This window comes from Schistocerca cancellata, chromosome 3, assembly GCF_023864275.1.
Source record: "Schistocerca cancellata isolate TAMUIC-IGC-003103 chromosome 3, iqSchCanc2.1, whole genome shotgun sequence".
In the NCBI taxonomy this organism is placed as follows: Eukaryota; Metazoa; Arthropoda; class Insecta; order Orthoptera; family Acrididae; genus Schistocerca; species Schistocerca cancellata.
This window is the reverse complement of record NC_064628.1, coordinates 683770638-683793281: the sequence shown is the minus strand read 5'-3', so window position 1 is coordinate 683793281 and position 22644 is coordinate 683770638. Positions and strand designations below refer to the sequence as shown.

At 43.0% G+C, this 22644-nt stretch overlaps 1 protein-coding gene across 2 annotated transcripts in view; it reads right to left on the bottom strand.

The window, feature by feature from the left end:
- LOC126175665 (ABC transporter G family member 20) overlaps window positions 1–22644 on the bottom strand; it is a 779392-nt gene that overhangs the window by 30928 nt on the left and 725820 nt on the right. The window lies entirely within an intron of this gene.

Sequence of the window (22644 nt, the reverse complement as noted above, 5' to 3'; positions counted from 1 at the left end):
ATACATTTTGCTCCTCTGTTCAAAGCCTTTTCATTTTCCACTTCTTAAGTCCGATTATCTTTCAGCATTCTTCTATATAACCAGAATTCATATCCATCCTTTTTTCCTTTTTCTCCAGTTTTATTACTTTTCACAGTTCTCCTCCTTACTTAAAACACATGGTTTTAGAAACTGATTCTTTAATACTAAGTAGATGTTTGCAGTCAATAGATCTTGTTGAGTGAGGTAGTGCATTCAAGACACTGACACAATATTGAATGTTTCACATAGACTTGATTATTGTGAGAAGTCATAAATGATACAAGACCACAGCTAGACTGAATTTTATATACTGCAGTCATAAAGTCTGAAAGCTTATAAGGAAACTTCTGTAAATCAACACAAACCAAGAATAAGCTCACATATAAATGTTAATGCAATTGCTGCCAGACTAATAAAAGTTGGAGGGAAGGCCTGATGCTCGAGTTTGTTGTAATTCCATGTTAGAAGCTAACAACTTTACTCAGCAACATTCTTTCTAGTAGAATGTTTTTAGTTTTTCTGAACAGAAAAGCTAGCAGGTGGAAAACCATGAAAATGGTCAGCTCTGATTTCCATTCTGTTGCATTATTATGTCCAATGCATACCAGCTACTAACTCTGAGTTTCAGTATGCAGATGATAAGTAGCACCGTTCTGGATTAGTTGGGGCCAACCGACCGCCATGTCATCCGTAAGCCAATGGCGTCATGGGCATGCGATATGGAGGGATAGGTGTCAGCACATTGCACTTCCAGCTGTTGTTGAGTTAGCAGGCCTGGTGCTGCTACCACTCGGTCAGCTGCTCAGATGGCTTCATGAGGCTGACTATACACTGTTCTGGCCCTCCTGCCGAGGACTAATCCCGGACAGTAGCAGGAATTAAACCCACGTCCTCCACATGACAGTCAATGATGCTGACCTCTCACCTGTGCTGGCGGACACAATATGCAGATGAGGTGGCATTAATTTGAAGAAAGATATCAAGCATTGTGAGAACACACTCTCAAGTGACCTCACTGCATTAAATGAATTTAAAACGGGGACTCCAGCCTGCTTCAAGTAAAACAGGGGCCACTGTTCCATCTCAATAATAAAGAGGCACACAAGAAGTTACACTTGTTATTCGACTAAGTCCATAAATTCGTCCTTAAATATCTTGGTGTCACCCACAATGCGTAAGTCAGGCAAAGAAGCTTGGCTCAAATGTAAATATAATCCGAAAAATGCCAGAAACATGTGGGGAGCAAACGGAAATAACCTACTACGAAATGCTGCAACTTGACTTGTACTCAGATGCTGAATATTGTGCCCATATGCATGAAAAGCTTCCCCCCATGAACCATAGACCTTGCCGTTGGTGGGGAGGCTTGCGTGCCTCAGCGATACAGATAGCCGTACCGTAGGTACAACCACAACGGAGGGGTATCTGTTGAGAGGCCAGACAAACGTGTGGTTCCTGAAGAGGGGCAGCAGCCTTTTCAGTAGTTGCAAGGGCAACAGTCTGGATGATTGACTGATCTGGCCTTGTAACAATAACCAAAACGGACTTGCTGTGCTGGTACTGCGAACGGCTGAAAGCAAGGGGAAACTACGGCCGTAATTTTTCCCGAGGGTATGCAGCTTTACTGTATGATTAAATGATGATGGCGTCCTCTTGGGTAAAATATTCCGGAGGTAAAATAGTCCCCCATTCGGATCTCCGGGCGGGGACTACTCAAGAGGATGTCGTTATCAGGAGAAAGAAAACTGGCGTTCTACGGATCGGAGCGTGGAATGTCAGATCCCTTAATCGGGCAGGTAGGTTAGAAAATTTAAAAAGGGAAATGGATAGGTTAAAGTTAGATATAGTGGGAATTAGTGAAGTTCGGTGGCAGGAGGAACAAGACTTCTGGTCAGGTGACTACAGGGTTATAAACACAAAGTCAAATAGGGGTAATGCAGGAGTAGGTTTAATAATGAATAGGAAAATAGGAATGCGGGTAAGCTACTACAAACAGCATAGTGAACGCATTATTGTGGCCAAGATAGATACGAAGCCCACACCTACTACAGTAGTACAAGTTTATATGCCAACTAGCTCTGCAGATGACGAAGAAATTGAAGAAATGTATGATGAAATAAAAGAAATTATTCAGATAGTGAAGGGAGACGAAAATTTAATAGTCATGGGTGACTGGAATTCGAGTGTAGGAAAAGGGAGAGAAGGAAACGTAGTAGGTGAATATGGATTGGGGCTAAGAAATGAAAGAGGAAGCCGCCTGGTAGAATTTTGCACAGAGCACAACTTAATCATAGCTAACACTTGGTTTAAGAATCATGATAGAAGGTTGTATACATGGAAGAACCCTGGAGATACTAAAAGGTATCAGATAGATTATATAATGGTAAGACAGAGATTTAGGAACCAGGTTTTAAATTGCAAGACATTTCCAGGGGCAGATGTGGACTCTGACCACAATCTATTGGTTATGACCTGTAGATTACAACTGAAGAAACTGCAAAAAGGTGGGAATTTAAGGAGATGGGACCTGGATAAACTGACTAAACCAGAGGTTGTACAGAGTTTCAGGGAGAGCATAAGGGAACAATTGACAGGAATGGGGGAAAGAAATACAGTAGAAGAAGAATGGGTAGCTTTGAGGGATGAAGTAGTGAAGGCAGCAGAGGATCAAGTAGGTAAAAAGACGAGGGCTAGTAGAAATCCTTGGGTAACAGAAGAAATATTGAATTTAATGGATGAAAGGAGAAAATATAAAAATGCAGTAAATGAAGCAGGCAAAAAGGAATACAAACGTCTCAAAAATGAGATCGACAGGAAGTGCAAAATGGCTAAGCAGGGATGGCTAGAGGACAAATGTAAGGATGTAGAGGCTTATCTCACTAGGGGTAAGATAGATACTGCCTACAGGAAAATTAAAGAGACCTTTGGAGATAAGAGAACCACTTGTATGAATATCAAGAGCTCAGATGGAAAGCCAGTTCTAAGCAAAGAAGGGAAAGCAGAAAGGTGGAAGGAGTATATAGAGGGTCTATACAAGGGCGATGTACTTGAGTACAATGTTATGGAAATGGAAGAGGATGTGGATGAAGATGAAATGGGAGATACGATACTGCGTGAAGAGTTTGACAGAGCGCTGAAAGACCTGAGCCGAAACAAGGCCCCCGGAGTAGACAACATTCCATTGGAACTACTGACGGCCTTGGGAGAGCCAGTCCTGACAAAACTCTACCATCTGGTGAGCAAGATGTATGAAACAGGCGAAATACCTTCAGACTTCAAGAAGAATATAATAATTCCAATCCCAAAGAAAGCAGGTGTTGATAGATGTGAAAATTACCGAACAATCAGTTTAATAAGCCACAGCTGCAAAATCCTAACACGTATTCTTTACAGACGAATGGAAAAACTAGTAGAAGCCGACGTCGGGGAAGATCAGTTTGGATTCCGTAGAAATACTGGAACACGTGAGGCAATACTGACCTTACGACTTATCTTAGAAGAAAGATTAAGGAAAGGCAAACCTACGTTTCTAGCATTTGTAGACTTAGAGAAACCTTTTGACAATGTTGACTGGAATACTCTCTTTCAAATTCTAAGGGTGGCAGGGGTAAAATACAGGGAGCGAAAGGCTATTTACAATTTGTACAGAAACCAGATGGCAGTTATAAGAGTCGAGGGACATGAAAGGGAAGCAGTTGTTGGGAAGGGAGTAAGACAGGGTTGTAGCCTCTCCCCGATGTTATTCAATCTGTATATTGAGCAAGCAGTAAAGGAAACAAAAGAAAAATTCGGAGTAGGTATTAAAATCCATGGAGAAGAAATAAAAACTTTGAGATTCGCCGATGACATTGTAATTCTGTCAGAGACAGCAAAGGACTTGGAAGAGCAGTTGAATGGAATGGATAGTGTCTTGAAAGGAGGATATAAGATGAACATCAACAAAAGCAAAACGAGGATAATGGAATGTAGTCGAATTAAGTCGGGTGATGCTGAGGGAATTAGATTAGGTAATGAGACACTTAAAGTACTAAAGGAGTTTTGCTATTTGGGGAGCAAAATAACTGATGATGGTCGAAGTAGAGAGGATATAAAATGTAGACTGGCAATGGCAAGGAAAGCGTTTCTGAAGAAGAGAAATTTGTTAACATCGAGTATAGATTTAAGTGTCAGGAAGTCATTTCTGAAAGTATTTGTATGGAGTGTAGCCATGTATGGAAGTGAAACATGGACGATAACTAGTATGGACAAGAAGAGAATAGAAGCTTTCGAAATGTGGTGCTACAGAAGAATGCTGAAGATTAGATGGGTAGATCACATAACTAACGAGGAAGTATTGAATAGGATTGGGGAGAAGAGAAGTTTGTGGCACAACTTGACCAGAAGAAGGGATCGGCTGGTAGGACATGTTCTGAGGCATCAAGGGATCACCAATTTAGTATTGGAGGGCAGTGTGGAGGGTAAAAATCGTATAGGGAGACCAGGAGATGAATACACTAAGCAGATTCAGAAGGATGTAGGTTGCAGTAGGTACTGGGAGATGAAGAAGCTTGCACAGGATAGAGTAGCATGGAGAGCTGCATCAAACCAGTCTCAGGACTGAAGACCACAACAACAACAATGCATGAAAGCTGCATGTAAACACACAACAAAGCGTATGAATGCGGCCGCTATTTTCATTAGTGGCGCTGTCAGATTACTCCCATTCAATGTGTACCTCTTTCATCAAATACTGCTCCTCTGTATCTCAGAATAAAAGCTGGCAGGTGCAAATTCATAAGAACTCAGTTCTAAATAATACTTTCCAGAATTCTCCAATTATACGTAAAGTAACACAAGCTACATTGGGTCATCTTCAGGTCACAGACGTATTCGACGTAACAAATAAATGGGAAGATCGCTGGAATGAACATCCACTCCAGAACAGCCACCTAATTCAAAACCGAACGACGAAGGTTGCATGGTCTGATCCCTTCCATTGCGACTGATTGAGACTCAATCGCATCCGAAAGTGACATGGGAGACGTGGGCACATTTTGAAGAAACTGATTTATTCTGAACGTGTTGCACATGACTGGTGTGGAAGAATAGACAATATAGGGTATATTGCGGAGAACTGCCCGCTCAACGAGCGATGCTACAGGTTGCCGGTGACTACCAACACGATCACCTTTGGTTTGGTTAGCCGACGATTTCGACATCAGGCTTCATATTTGTAGCATGGTAAGCCTTTAGGTCTCCATGACGTTACAAGGAAAAGTCAAAAATATGGAAACACCGAAAACATTAGAATGCCAAATACGGTATAGGAAAACTGTTGGCGTTCAAAATAGCTTCCATTGTTTCAGAATGAATAAAAACTGGCCCTGTATGGTTTTCAAGAGACTCTTATACCACATTTTCTGCAAAATAGTGGTATGTTCAGGCAACTATGATAGAGGTGGATCGAGATCACGCTCTGTTCTCTCCTAAGTAGACCACAAAGACTCAATAACATTGACATCTGATGACTCTGGAGCCAGGGATATATGATAATTCACCCTCGTGCTCACAAAACCAGTCCTGTATGATACGACATGTGTGAACTGGGGCCTTATGGTTCTGGAACACAGGATCACGAATGAAGAAGAAGCTTTGTGCCATGGAATAGATCTTAATCAGCCAAAATGGTCACATAATCCGTGGCAGTAATGCAACCGTGTGACCTACGGAATACCACAATATGGATACTCAAATCATCAACGAACCCCCACCATTTTTCACTTTTGGGATGTAAACTTGGCTAGTAGTTGGAAACAATGTGAAACATTACTCACCCGACCACAAGACTTCCTTCCATTACTCGATCGTCTAAGTTCTATAACTTTCGCACCACGTTTTCCTGTTACGGGCATTTGAATCACTGACGAATGGCACTGAAATTGCAGCTCGCTCTGCAGTTCCTAGCGTATGGAGCTCCCTTACTGTTGTTTTGGAGCTGTCAGGTTCGCGAGAGCGACATTTAGTTCTGCAGTACTTTTGCAACTGTCGTCCTCCTACTTTTCGTCACAATCCTTTTCAATGGCCGTGCGTTACGATCACTTAACACACATTTTCGTCCGTGTTGTGACTTACCGGATTATGTTTGCCCCTTTGCCTGTATGCGGTGTAAGTATTCGATACACTGCCACTTTAAACACCAAAATCTTCGGCTCCCTTGGTTGCGGAGGCATCCCCCCTCCCTATACGAACACCAGCAATTTGTCCAAGTTCGAATTCACTTAGTTACGCCATAATCCACTCACAACTACGCATAACACTGCTCTGAACACGACTGCCAATGTGTTGAGGGCGTAACACAGGTGCCGTGCGTGTACAAATATAACAACAAAACCTGTAGTCTTAGCATTCTCTGCGTTTATACTCAAGCACGCATTTTTTTTTCGCGGTTTTCCATATACATGTCCAACCCTTGTATGTCTGTATGTTCTTACGATAATAATACATTGAAGCGCTAAAGAAACTAGTATATACATGCGTATTGAAATACAGAGATATAGAAACAGGTAAAATACGGCGATGCGGTCGGCAATGCCTATATAAGACAACAAGTGTGTGACGCAGTTGTTAGGTCGGAAACTGCTGCTACAATTGCAGATTATCTAAATTTAAGCGAGTTTGAACGTGGTGTTATATTCGGCGCACGAACGATAGCATCTCCGAGGTAGCGATGAAGTGGGGAGTTTCCCTTACGACAATTTCACGAGTGTACCGCGAATATCAGGAACCTGGTAAACCATCAGATCTCCGAAATCGCTGCGGCCAGATAAACACCCTGCAAGAACGGGACCAACGACGACTGAACAGAACCGTTCAACGTGGCAGAAGAGCAATCGTTCCGCGAATTGCTGCATATTTCAGTGCTGGGCCATCAACAAATGTCAGCGTGCGAACCATTCTATATGGGCTTTCGAAGCCGAAGGCCCACTCGTGTATCCTTGATGACTGCACGACACAAAGCCTTACGCCCCTCCTGGGCCCGCCAACACCGACAATGGACTGTTTATTAATGGAAACTGTGGGGTCACCGCCAGACACCACACTTGCTAGGTGGTAGCCTTTAAATCGGCCGCGGTCCGTTAGTATACGTCGGACCCGCGTGTCGCCACTATCAATGATTGCAGACCGAGCGCCGCCACACGGCAGGTCTAGAGAGACTTCCTAGCACTCGCCCCAGTTGGACAACCGACTTTGCTAGCGATGGTTCACTGACAAAATACGCTCTCAATTGCCGAGACGATAGTTAGCGTAGCCTTCAGCTACGTCATTTGCTACGACCTAGCAAGGCGCCATTACCAGTTACTAATGATACTGAGTCATGTACAGTCAAGAGCGACGCTCATCATTAATGGATTAAAGTTAAGTATTCCACCAGCTACGTCCGTTTTTCTAAAGTCTAATTTCCTTGTCCTGTTCCAGACCTCACGCCAGCCTGCGTGAGCTAAAACGCGTGCCTTTCGGCTTCCTCTAATAATACGGTGTTGGCTCTGCTGCCAACCCACAACAGAAACTTGTTGCCTGGTCGAACGAGTCTCGTTGCAGATTTTATCGAGCGGATGGACGTGTACAGGTATGGAAACAACCTCATGACTCCATGAACCCTGCATGTCAGCAGGGGACTGTTGAAGCTGGTGGAGACTTTGTAATGGTGCGAAGTCTGTGCAGCTGGAGTGAGATGGAACCCCTGATACGTCTAGGTGACACGTAAGTAAGCATCCTGTCTGATCACCTACATCCATTCACGTCCATTGTGCATTCCGACGGACTTGAGCAATTCCAGCAGGATAATGCTACACCCCACACGTCCAGAGTGGCTCGAGGAACACGCTTCTGAGTTTAAACACTTCCGCTGGCCACCAAACTCCCCAGACATGAACATTATTGAGCATATCTGGGAGCCTTGCAGCAAGCTATTCAGAAGAAATCGCCACCACCTCGTCCTCTTACGGGTTTATGGACAGCAATGCAGGATTCATGGTGTCCCTCCAGCACTACTTCCGACATTCGTCGAGTCCATGCGGTGTCATGTTGCGGTACGTCCGCGTGCTCGCGGGGGCCCTAAACGATATTAGGCAGGTGTACCAGTTTCTTTGGCTCTTGAGTGTAGTAATCTCTACGGTTAGCTGACAGTCTGTGCCAAGTATTGTGTCTCTTACCTCATCGAGTAACAATTATGTAACGACCTGACGCAGCTGTGTACAATCTTTAGACAAGCCCACAAAATTCGTTTCGTTCTAATAAAAGTTTTGCATTTATGCGAGCCCCGTAGTCTCTGTACGGACAACTTCAGGGTTCTCCGAAGGCCGAGGTCTAAAAGCAGAGGCCACGGGGGGAGAGGTGAAGAGCGACTGTTCAGCGCCCAGCGGCGACAAGGCCCAGGGGCCATTAGCGCGGGGACCACGTGCCACTGACTATGAGAGAGGGGCAGCCGATAACTGCTGCGACGTGACCGGGAGGCAGCCGCGTGGAATAACAAGGCTCCCGGCTGCAAAACAGCACACCATCGACACGGGCGCCAACTAACGGCGCTGAACCTGGGACCGACCACAGGTATCCTCAACTCGGATACAGAGTCCGTCTTCCAAACCATACAACTGTATGAACCCGCCATCCATAAACCCTCCCCGCTGGATTATATCCGCTATTTTTCTTTCTGCAAGGAATTAAACATCTCATTGACGTATCCGTATTGAAAAATCTGGACAAAAACGTGTACAGAGCAGACAATGTCGTACTATCATCCTATAGACCATTGCCTCGTATTCTACGGTGTAATTGGGCGACATTAGGATACTTCCTGGCAGATTAAAACTGTGTGCCGCACCGAGACTCGAACTCGGGAGTCCCAAGTTCGAGTCTCGGTCCGGCCACAGTTTTAATCTGCCAGGGAGTTTCATATCAGCGGACACTCCACTGCAGATTGAAAATCTCATTCTGGAAACATCCCCCAGGCTGTGGCTAAGCCATGTCTCCGCAATATCCTTTCTTTCAGGAGTGTTAGTTCTGCAAGGTTCGCAGGGGAGCTTCTGTAAAGTTTGGAAGGTAGGAGGCGATGTACTGGCAGAAGTAAAGTTGTGAGGACGGGGCGTGAGTCGTGCTTGGGTAGCTCAGATGGTAGAGCACTTGCCCGCGAAAGGCAATAGGTCCCGAGTTCGAGTCTCAGTCGGGCACACAGTTTTAATCTGCCAGGGAGTTTCATATCAGCGCACACTCCGCTGCAGAGTGAAAATCTCATTCTTATATTAGGATACCTCTAAAATTTTATTGTTAAAAGAGACATTTTTCCTTCTTACAAAACTCCTGTTGTTTCTGTCATGAACACTAAGTTTGATTTCATGCACCTCTCCAATGATCTCGCTTCCAGCCACCCGCGCCTTCATTTCGAAACAATTGTTGCATCCCACTTCGTCATCTACCTCACACACTCATATCTCGGCCTGCTTCTGTGATTCTTTCTTTCCAACGGTCTACGAACTACAGTTGTCAGCAACGACTTAAGTAATGCTTATTCAACCATTGTAACTCTTCATTTCATTACGTTTGTCAAAAGTACAAGATTAGAAAATGGTTTCAGATACCCGACGTGTGTAGAAATATGAAAAGAAATTTGACTGGAAATGCTGGGAGAAACCGCTTTCGCCGGCCGGTGTGGCCGTGCGGTTAAAGGCGCTTCAGTCTGGAACCGCGTGACCGCTACGGTCGCAGGTTCGAATCCTGCCTCGGGCATGGATGTGTGTGATGTCCTTAGGTTAGTTAGGTTTAATTAGTTCTAAGTTCTAGGCGACTGATGACCTCAGAAGTTAAGTCGCATAGTGCTCAGAGCCATTTGAACCATTTGAAGAACCAAACCGCTTTCGTCACTGAGCGACTCGCTACACGTAGACCCTCTGTTCGATCTGGGTATTGCCTAAGATTTTTCCTTGAAGTAGCAGCTTAGACTCAGCAAACCAACGTTAGTGGTTGGCAGAGCAGTATACCAGACACGAGTTCCTCCGACATTGCCTCCCTAACCATATACCAGACACGAGTTCCTCCGACATTGCCTCCCTCACCACCCTCTGAACCCGTAACACCTCAAAAGCCGGCCGTTTTGGCCGACCGGTTCTAAGCGCTTCAGTCTGAAACCGCGAGACCGCTACGGTCGCAGGTTCGAATCCTGCCTCGGGCATGGATGTGTGTGATGTCCTTAGGTTGGTTAGGTTTAAGTAGTTCTAAGTTCTAGGGGACTGATGACCTCAGATGTTAAGTCCCATTGTGCTCAGAGCCATTTGAACCATTTGAACACCTCAAGAAGAAGAAGAACCGGAGGCAAATACGCTGCCAATGCCCAACAGAGCTGTAGCGCCAAAGAGCTCAATTTAGTACTAACAGAGATAGTGTAGAAAGGATAATTTTTTATATTTTGCGGAGGTGTTCCATGCAGAGGAGGAGGTAGGCATAAGCCTAATTCACAATTACTGCGTAATCCGGTTTATCACAGAAGACAAATCCAGAAATAATTCTAGCCAGTGTCGTCAGGCCTCTGTACAAGCCACTGGGAGTTTGAAATAATAAGCTAAAGTAGCAAAGACTGACAGTGGGCTGATAGCGCGACTGGCAAGAATAAAAACTTAAAAGTAATTGCGTAACAGAGTGGCCCTTCAGGAATCAGCCACTTAGCGCCATTTAAGACGTCCTTCGGTTTTGTTTATCTCTCAAATCTGGAATTCTTTTAGGTAGTTATTCCAGTTTATGCTGGTTGTGTTTGTCTCTCTCTCATATCCTCGGTGACCTTAGCGCTGATTGCCACCTTGCGTGCTTGTGCTCAAGCTATAAAGATTTCAGTTTGATGCTGGCAGAGACTCCGATTCTCTGAGGACACACTGAGTTACATTCATTTGAAAAGTGTGACAGGCAAGAGAAGGGAAGCTGAAGCCCAGCACTTAATAGATTTCTCTCCAACACGGTAATAGCAGAATCAAGGTAATGGAAGTCCGATGCACCGGCTCCGATAGATCATTCTGTGTTTACGATTGTCAGTAAGAGACTTTTAATGTATTAATGGGTATTCTTGCTTTTACGAAAAAAACCTTCATCTGTTCTGATACTGCCCTCTCCTGACGTCTGAAAGCACAAGAAAATACACCACGATACGCTACTTTAGAAAGATTACACTTCAAAGCTAAGCAAAGCCATTTCGTGGAACAAATTCAAATTTACGAACGGTTTTCTTCGCTTTTGGGAATAGAAAACTCTCTCATGGTACAAGGAGTGGACAGTAAGATGGCTGCAGAAGTCTCTCGATTCGGTACACCTCAAGAAATCCGTGTGTTTTTCATCCTTTTAGATCACGCCTTGTCATTACGGAAAAAGATCGCATAAGGCACCTATTTTGCCTGCCTCCCGATTATTTCGAAATGTATCTATGTACCCAGGGAGAGGGTACTATTTCTGCAAAAAAGTTGTCGCTCTCCACATCTTTTTGACAGCTGTAGAAATTATACACGAAACATACAAACAAATCAACCAGGACTGTTGTGGTATCCCAAATCATGGGGTCGTGTATTTATGTTTGAAACCGAATCCGGCGCTTCGATATCTCCGAGGTGAAATCATGTAATCGTCATCTTACCGGTGAAATGCAAATAAGGGAAGTCGGTAATTGAACGTGAAAAATTACTTTATTTAAAGCTGATTTTCCACTGATTTGGTTACAGTTGAAGGAATGATAGGCAACTGAACCAGTAATTGAAGATCACACGTGTGTTTGTTGACGTTTACGTTTATGGAGCTGTTTGACAGATGGTCTGAAATAGGCGTAATTGCCCTAAATGTTTCGTAAGTTAAACAATAACACAGTATCTGTAATAAAAGTTTTTAATTTTTTCTTACTCCAGAAGAAACCGTGAATCATTTGTTAGTTATTAAACATGGGTTGGACAAAGAATTGTCCGAAATCAGAAATAAGTAAACAATTATAAGAAAGAAATTAAAAAAATACAACGACGTTATTATTTTAGTCACGAAAGCTTGACAACTGAGCGGCGGTTGGGAGGTTGAACATGAGATCAACGGTACAGTCTGTCACACTTTAGTCAAGTGAACAATTTATTTGTAGGTCTTTGACCTTGGTCAGCCTAGATGAACCACATACATCATTATAGTAACTAATATATCTCTTCTACAGGGTGTTACAAAAAGCTACGGCCGAACTTTCAGGAAACATTCCTCACACACAAAGAAAGAAAATATGTTATGTGGACATGTGTCCGGAAACGCTTACTTTCCATGTTAGAGCTCATTTTATTAATTCTCTTCAAATCACATTAATCATGGAATAGAAACACACAGCAAAAGAACGTACCAGCGTGACTTCAAACACTTTGTTATGATGCAGCCCTGGAGAATGGCGTATTGTATCACAGCCGTCCACAATACGAGCACGAAGAGTCTCTACATTTGGTACCGGGGTTGCGTAGACAAGAGCTTTCAAATGCCCCCATAAATGAAAGTCAAGAGGGTTGAGGTCCGGAGAGCGTGGAGGCCATGGAATTGGTCCGCCTCTGCCAATCCATCGGTCACCGAATCTGTTGTTGAGAAGCGTACGAACACTTCGACTGAAATGTGCAGGAGCTCCATCGTGCATGAACCACATGTTGTGTCGTACTTGTAAAGGCACATGTTCTAGCAGCACAGATAGAGTATCCCGTATGAAATCATGGCGGTGAATCGAGGAAGTATAGTACATACTGACGAAACTAAAATGAGCTCTAACATGGAAATTAAGCGTTTCCGGACACATGTCCACATAACATATTTTCTTTCTTTGTGTGTGAGGAATGTTTCCTGAAAGTTTGGCCGTACCTTTTTGTAACGCCCTGTATGTTACGAACAAATCAAAGCGTTCAATAGTTTGTTCATAACAGAGGTGAGAAAAGTAAATAGCACATATAGTGAACGAGACCATGAGGATAAGAGTATAGGTCTGAAGACTGTCCATTCCACTAAACCTTGACTGGCTACATCGTTTTTCTCATTGCTATTACGCAGGGAACTCCTCGGTCAGAAGCCGATCTGGCAAAGCACGCTTCGTTTTGCACACAAAGCATACGATTTAGCAACCAGGCTGTTGGAGGTGAGTGAACGACGTGCACAAAATTCTTGATAATTTCGTCTCGTTCGCTCGAACTCTCTGTAATAAAGCATTTTTTACTCTTTTTGTTGAAAAGTAATTTAATTCCTTTCCGTAAACTGTAATAAATGGACAGCAATAAATAGTAGACGGCTTGTGAAGTTCGCCAGACGTCAACAATCAGCTATTGTAATTTTGTTTCCAATGGGCCCGCAGCTCGATATAAGTCGTGTAAAAACATTATGAATTAAGTCCAAAAAGCTGCTTCTTTTTTGGAGATGTTTATTTAATCACCACAGGCCTGTTTCAGCTCTATTGCCATCATAAGACGATCTGAAAGTAATGGTTTTACTATATATTATTTTCTAGGGCAGACAGTAGCCTACTTGTCATATATGAGATTGACAACCATATATTTATGGAATTCTTAACTCATCTATAACATCGCTGGTTAGTCACCGAAGCGTTTTTCTTACGTCTTTTAAAATTTTGTTATGGCGTAGCTTTCATAGGCTATGTTTGTTGGAAGTTATAGCCTGAATTTTATTTGTTGTATGTGACAATTTTTTGTTTGACGCAGAACGCAACCAATCAACCTTCTTTCAACACCTACAGATAGAACAACATACCACAGAAAATGTAGAAAAAGCAATCCAAATGGGTCAACAGAAGCGTCCGATCTTACCCGTCGGCTTTGACCGTGACGTAAGCGTGTTGTGGTGTGTGACGTCATTACGGCGCGGAGTTTGATTTGCGATTGTGGCGTGTTTGTAGATGTCTTGTTTTTGTTTGTCGTGCTCTCTGGTGGTGTGTTCATGGTTTTCGTTTGTTTCGTTTGTTTCGTGTGGTGGGGTCAGTTTTCTGTTGCTCAGGTGTTGGATTTGAAGCGGAATTTCTATTAGTGAGTTAATGGTTAATTTAATGCTCATTGCTGTACGTCGGGTGAGTTTGTTATTGAGTGTATTTGGTTGTGGTTCGGTTGATCTGTAGCGTAGCCCTGAATACGAGGTTAGGTTGGGAGTTTTTTTTTGGAATGCGGCCGCGGCAGCGGCCGCCTATGATTCGAAAATATTGATTTGACACTAATGAACATGTATACGTAATATGAAGCAATTTGATGAAAATATTGATCTGTAGCGTAGCCCACTTGAGGTTAGGTTGGGAGTTTTTTTTTGGAATGCGGCCGCGGCAGCGGACGCCTATGATTCGAAAATATTGATTTGACACTAATGAAGCCTGTGGGGGGATGGGGGGGGCACTGCAGATTCCCCCCACCGCATAACGACACATGATGATCAAATTTTGAAAAAAAATGAAAAATTTTTTCCGTACCTGCTAAACTGCATAAGTGCCGATGTATGTAGGTGTAAGGGAAGCTTTCGTTTCTTAGTTTTCTATTGGGGGATGTGATCGGTAGGTTCTGTTGAGCTATATAGGTTAAGGGAAGTGTCCGATTATGGATAGGAATGTGTTTTTTGGTATTTGGTCAGTTTTGTGATGTTGATTTATTTCGTTGTTTTGCGTGGTTTTGAATGGCGGTCGGTGGCCACATTTCTGTATATTTAGTTTCTCCGCACCCAAAAACCCCTAATTTCCCACGCTTGTCCCGTTACAGTCATTAGGCTTTTTGTGAAACTTGTGTATTTCAGTGTTTACAATACGTATGCGATGTTTTTATATCCGCCATATTGGAATTGTTTATAGTCGTTTCCGCGGTATTTGTGACGTCATGGGTCAAAGCCGACGGGTAAGATCGGACGCTTCTGTATTTCCATCCAAATTTTCCACATAACACCAAAAGGTCGCTTGCTCAATATTCTGGAAGAGGTCGAAATCCACACACATGCACACTAATATCCACAACAAATACTGAAGGAGCAATTAGATCTACAACATAAACACTATATAGAAAACTTTATTCAAATCACCGATCGTGAAAACGGATAAATAACCAAAGACGTAAGCTAAGCCAAACCAATCACACATTCACAGATAAAAATAAACAACACGGTAACTAAGGGAAATCGATAAGTTAACTGCTCTGATGTAAACTTATAACATCGTTGGTTAAACGTCAAACAAAAAATTGTCACACACAACAAATAACATTCAGGCTATAACTTCCAACAAATATAGCCTATGAGAGCTACATCATAAAATAATTTTAAAAGACGTAAGAAAAACGCTTAGTGACTAACCAGCGATATTATAGGTAAGTTACGAATTCTATAAATGTATGGTTGTCAATTTCATATATGACAAGTAAGCTATCGTCTGCCCTAGAAAATAGTATATAGTAAAACCATTACTTTCTCATGGCCTGATGATGGCAATAGTGCTGAAACAGGCCTGTCGTGGTTAAATAAACATCTCAAAATAGAAGCAGCTTTTTGGACTTAATTCATGATCAGCTATTGGTTACGAAAGTGACGCGCTGCTACAACGCCATTTGATTTGATTCTTATTTTTGCTGTTCGTGTAAATACGTTTGTCTGTCACGGTTTTATTTTCAGAGTAGCCTGTTTCTTGCGTGAGGTATTTTTACTTTTTGGCGATCAGGCAGTTATCAAAGAAGGATGACAAAAGAAAAAAACTAAGTCAATGAAACAGCAGGACGACTTCAAATAGTGGCAATCAAAAGTCGTCTTCTGAAAGATTATAAGAAGGAGAAAAGAAACGTGGAGATCAATAGTATCTCTGCTGATTGTTCAGAAGTTTGTCTTTCCACGATGACTGCTGCCATATAAATGACACTTTATATTTCCGCAATAATGAACCAGTTGATGAGAGGTACAAGTGAAGAGGCTGCGAACTGTTACTCCTGCATAATTGCACTGATGATAACAGAGCACATTTGTAGTACTTTTTTTTAATTTTTGGATTAGGATTCCACAGAATGCGATGTTTCTTAACGGCTACAAACAGAAGTTTACATATTCATATCTGTCGTACGATGTCGTACGATGCTTCATAGAGGATTGTATAGATAGAGACCAGTAGGAAATCATCTATGAACGACACCAGGAAGACCTACACCACTGCTTACTGACCGTTATCTGCACAGGTAAAATGGCACGTAAGGCAGAAAGTATTTGTTTTCAGATGTTATAAGACGTTTTCCTAGTTTTCGCTACGTCTCCCACAAAGACGCTATTTACTGAAACGAGTTTTATTCCCGAGCGTAATCACATTTCGGTTTTGACATTACAAGTCTCAACTGCGTTGAACAGTCATCTAGAGCGTGCAGTACAGTAGTCTTGATCTCGATGAGGATCTTGCTTTAAGTGACACGGTCTCAACGGCCACTAAGGGTACTGTGGGATTTTTGTAATTTGGTAAGCTATGACTCTACACTTCACGGACGTTGTCAAGGTGACTGCGTCGTGGCCTCTGTAGTTGTAAGATGCCGTGGCTTATTAGAGATGAGTTCGGCGGGCTATGCTGCGGGACAGTTCGTGTCCTCTGTAACCGCCGTTCTTAACCCTAAAAACACTAGTGGTATGATTGAGACCACAGACGCAAAAGGCCTGATTAACAAAAACCTTCGACGCCAGCTACCAGAATCACTTTTTGATCAGAAGTGTATTCGACAAAGACCATGCTTCTATGACCTTATTTAGCGTGAAAAGCTTAGGAGACGTTTCAGTTTGTGAACAACATAAAAATTCGACTAAAGAAAGAAAAAAATCTATGCAGACCGTAGAGCCTACGCGAACGAAGCAGCGGGAGCTAAACTAGTTGGCCTATAAGAATGACCTAAGTATAGCGCATGCGCGTCGCGCGAGATTTTACAGCCAAAAGCCTAGGTCGGAACCGGAGGATTGGATGCATTCAGATTTACTTCTGGGACTTCATTCTTCGTTCAGAACGTTTACCCAGCGTAAATGTGAACGGTGTGTATGGATTACTCGATGCAACTCTCGCTCTTTTCGCGCAAAATGTTACTCCTAGAGAAAAAAAATGAATAGGTTTTTTTCTAGGAAATTTAATGCAGTTTAATTTTGGACTCGGATATTTTTCTCTAGAGGCCGCGATTTTCGAATTATTCAATAAAAACGCACAAAAGCAACCTTCAAATGCATACACACACCGAAAGTCGCCACCCACGGGCCAAGAATTTTAGTATGTTGTTTTTAGCACTCTGCCCTAACAATGTAAAAAAAATAGGGGCTTCAAGAATTATTAACCATATTCGACCTTTACTGACTGGCTACTTCGCCACTGGCTTAGTAGGCTGTTTGGTTAACATTATTAACTTAAACTTCCCCGTGAGGGTCACGAAGGAAGAAAGATTTTTGTAAATGTTACGGAAAAAACTAATTACGTTTGTACATCGATCTAAACTTAATCCTTACAAGCAAGTAGTTTCACAGTAACAAAGCTGGATAAACAAAACTATTCAATTGTTAATCTGATGACGTTAAAATTAAAAAAAATTGTGAAGTACGATTTACACAAACGTCAAGTTTTACAATTTGTAAGTGCACGACTACGTCGGTGGCATAACAGCACAGTCAATGAAAACCAAAAAGCTCTAATGTTGGAAATAATTCATGCAGTCGCCAATTTTTTTATAATGCTAGGAGGAAGTAGCACGGACAACATACTAAAAATCTTGACCGATGGAGGGTGAGTGTGCGTTTGAAGATCACTTTGTATGTTTCTTTTGAACAGCTCGAAACCGCAGTCTCTAGCGCAAACGTGTCTCAGTATAAAATTGAATTACATTAACTTTCCAATAAATAAATAAATAAATAAATAAAACCGACCCACTCATTCTTCTCTAGTGTCATGAGTTTGCGTGAAGAGAGCGAGATAATATCGAAATCTCGCGCGACCAGTAGATTAGGTGGTTTTGTAGATAATTTTGAGGTTGCTTCCCGATATGATCGATCACAAGTGTTCTATATCAAATTGATTGTCTCGATTTCCTCTGCACACTATCATACGTTTTAAACAGTTATTATTTACACCCTATATATGCATTCCGACCATTTCACAGAGGGTCAATGAAACTAAACAGCTGCCTCTAAAAATTTAATTTCTGTGTGTTGTGTTCCACGTCCACGAATATTTCCCCTCTATGGATCTATGAAATTAACGTCATATTTAATCTAAGATAATATGAACGTACTTTCATAATGGGCGTCAGTGTGGAACTAATGGAAGACCTATCGAAAATATGGAAACACCGAATAGGATAGTTTATTTCCTTCTGTGGCTTTCAGGATATTGTCTAGGAAGAGCCTGATTTGGGTTTTGCTTGATTAGGGTTTTCGGTTCAAAATGGTTCAAATGGCTCTGAGCACTATGGGACTTAAGTTCTGAGGTCATCAGTCCTCTAGAACTTAGAACTACTTAAAGTGAACTAACCTAACGACATCACACACCTCCATGCCCGAGGCAGGATTCGAACCTGCGACTGTAGCGGTCACGCGGTTCCAGACTGAAGCGCCTAGAACCGCTCGGCCACTCCGGCCGGCAGTGTTTTCAGTATCTGACCTTTCCTCAGCCTAATTAGAGGGTTACCATCATCTCAACACAGAAGAAGGTGTACTGCCACCAAAGCACCTTATCAGCACGCCTTTCTCCCCACATGGAACGGTAGGTCTCTTTAAGTGGAGAAAAGCGTCAGTCGCGTGCCCTTACGGAAAGCGAAACGCCGCACCCACGCCCCGGTGGGGACACTTTCTGCGGCCAGACACGCACTGGCTTCTCCGATTTCGCAAGTCTTGGGCAACGCACCGCTCGAGGCACCGACTATGGTGACGCGTTGCCCAACAGACGTGGTCGCCTCACCTTGCCAGACACAACACATCTCGTGCTCCTGACTCGCGCTCGCGCCGTTGTTTCCTACTGCGCATGCGCCGGAGTCGGCAGTGGACAACCGACCGTCCCACATATCCACAACAGCATCAGCCTCTGACATTTAGGATAAGATTACCCGCTTCAGTGTCGGTAGCTCCCCACAATGGCCATTGTCTGCAAAGCAAGGTATTGTTAATTTAATCTCGCTCTGAACGCGGCAGGTTAGGTCCCACCGGTGGAGCTAACTGTCTTTCCTGTACTTCGATTAGCCCACAGAATGAGTAATACGTCTGGTCTTAAATGCCAATGCAATAGCAGTTAATTATACGAGAACTGTGAAAGTACCTTTTTAGTATTCCTGTGCTCCTGCATAAGTCAGGAACATCTACAAGACACCGTAACTGAAGTGTGTAGCAGTTGTTTGGGTCGCAGGTTACTCGCTTTGTATTCTTACACGAGACATCGGTATTTTTTTCCGTTTACAGCTGTAACATCATATAACACGAGACCCTCTTGCACGGTCGACAATATGTAGTTCTGAAGTTAAGGTTTCTCGTACTGTGTGGTGAGCTGCGTTATATCAAGTAGGTCTATAGTCCCAGTAAATTAGGGAATTGGTGTGTCTTATATCGCAACTATCAGAATATACGAAGGGACTTCAGCGATATGCACATACACAAGGTATAAAAGGGCAGTCGAGCTGACATTTGTACTCAGACAATTCATGTGAAAGGGTTTCCGCCGTGATTAATCGGCTCTCGATGAGAATTAACAGACTTAGAAAGTGGTATGGTATTTGGAGCTAGACGCTTCGGACATTCCGTTTCGGAAATAGGAAATTCAATATTCCGAGGTCCACAATGTCAACAGTGTGCCGACAGTACCAAATTTCGGTATTACCACGGACAAGGCTGTGACCAACGGTCTTCAGTTACGGGGGATAGGACGTCAAACGGGCCGACTTGGAGCAGGAGAGGCGCCACAGGACATTTTATTTTCTACTGTCTATACTTTTACAAATAAATTGGTTCAAATCGCTCTGAGCACTATGGGACTCAACATCTTAGGTCATAAGTCCTCTAGAACTTAGAACTACTTAAACCTAACTAACCTAAGGACATCACACACACCCATGCCCGAGGCAGGATTCGAACCTGCGACCGTAGCAGTCCCGCGGTTCCGGACTGCAGCGCCAGAACCGCACGGCCACCGCGGCCGGCTTACAAATAAATTCATAAAACTTTGTCACCATGACCAGAAAGGTTTCAGCATTCACACTCATGGCAGTGGAAGTGCAAAATCATAACAAAATAATTTTTATTTAGATATGAAATTTCATCATTTTTTCACTTACTGTTGACTGCATTTGTTGCCCTATAGGTACATTTTTCTTCACAAGTAAGAGAGATTCCTTGATGAATTTTGCACAACATACAAACCATACTTACAGGTGTATGAAACTCTAGAATTTTCCAAATCTATTAAAAACTGTGGTAAAAATTTTTGGTAATTTACTACAAAATTTGATTTTTTCCTAAACATAAAGTTTAAAACGTAAAAGCTCATTCATTTTTTCATAAATTAAATATATTCTAGAGTTTCAGACACCTGTAAGTATGGTTTGTATGCTGCGCAAAATTCATCGAAGAGTCTCTCTTACTTATGAAGAAAAGTATACCTAAAGCAACAAATGCAGCCAATAGTACATGAAAAATGATGAAATTTCGCATGTAAAAAAATTATTTTGTTATGTTTTTGAACTTCCGCTGCTACGAGTGTGAATCCTGAATCCTTCCTGGTGATGCTGACAAAGTTTTATGAATTTAGTTGTAAAAGTATAGACAGTGCAAATTAAAATGTCCCGTGGTGCCCGTCCTGCTCCAAGTCGGCCCGTTTGACGTCCTACCCCCCTCAACGGCCGAGAGCAGGGGCGTTTGCGTAGAGTTGTTGTTGCTAACAGGCGAGAAACACTGCGCGAAATGACAGCAGAAATCAATGTGGGACGAACGACGATTGTATCCGTTAGGACAGTGCGGGGACATTAGGCGTTAATGAGCTATGGCAGTAGTCGACCAACGCGAGTGCCTTTGCTAACAGTACGACATTGCCTGCAGCACTTTTCCTGGGCTCGCGGCTATATCGGTTGGACTCTAGATGACTGGAAACCCTTGTCCTGGTCACATGAGTTTTGATTTCAGTTGGTAAGAGTTGACTGTAGGGTTGGAGTGTTGCGCAGATCCCATGAAGCCGTGGATCCAAGTTGTCAGCAAGGCATTCTGCAAGCTGATGGTCCCTCCATAATGGTGTTAGCTGTGTTTACATAGAATGGACTAGGTCCTCTGATGCAACTGCATCGTTCATTGACGGGAAACGACTATTTTCCGCTACTTGGGGACCATTTTCAGCCATTCATGAGCTTCATGTTTCCAAACAACGATCGAATTTTTGTGGATGGTACTGCGTCATATCATCGGGTGGCAATTGTTCGCGATTGGTTTGAAGAACATTCTGAACAATTCGAGCGAATGATCTGGTCTCCCAGATAGCCGAACATGAACCCCATATAACATTTATGGGACACCTGTCGATAAACTTCTTTCAGCATCTTGAATTCTCTATGAAATGGTATGAGTATCTATGTTACTTTGTATATAATATTATTTTTTCAAGAGTCCTTAGTCATGTCAGAGAGTGAAATTGGGGTCTAACGGTATTAGCCCTGGTCCCACAAGCGGGCCGCGAGAAATGTAATTTTTTTCTCATACTTTTTAGATTCAGCACATACTGTGTTGACAGAAGTCATGGGATACCGGTATGCACATATACAGAAGTGGCAGTGTGGCGTACACAAGGTATGAAAGGCAGTGCATTGGCAGAGCTGTCGTTTGTACTCAGGTAATTCATGTGAAAATGTGTCCGACGTGATTATGGTCGCACGAGGGGAATTAACAGATTTTGAACGCGGAATGGTATTTGGAGCCATTCGCATGGGACATTCCATTTCTGAAATAGTTAGGGAATTCAATATTTCGCGATCTACAGTGCCATAGAATACCAAATTGCAGGCATTACATGTCACCACGGACAACGCAGTGCCCAACAGCCTTCACTTAACGACCGAGAGCAGCTGCGTTTGCATAGGGTTGTTAGTCCTAACAAACAAACAACATTGCTTGAAGTAACTAAAGAAACCAATTTATCATTAAAGACGGAGTAGCGAAATGTGGCGCTAATGGGCTGTGGCAGCAGAGGAACGACGCGAATGCTTTTGCTAACAGCACGATATCGCCTGGGCTGGCTATATCGGTCGGATCCTAGACGACTGGGAAACCAGGGCCTCGTCAGATGAGTCCCAGTGTCAGTTGATAAGAGCTGATGGTAGGGTTCGAGTGTGACACAGACCCACGAAGCCATGGATCCAAGGTGTCACCAAGGCACTGTGCAGCTCCATAATGGTGTGGGCTGTGTTTACATGGAATGGACTGGGTCCTCTCGTCTAACTGGACCTATCTTTGACTGGAAATGGATATGTTCAACTAATTGGCGACCATTAGCAATCATTTATGGGTTTCATGTTCCCAAACAGTTATTACGGAGATATTGCGCCATGTCAGCGTGTCACGATTGTTCGCGACTGGTTTTAAAGAACATGTTGAACAATTCGAGCT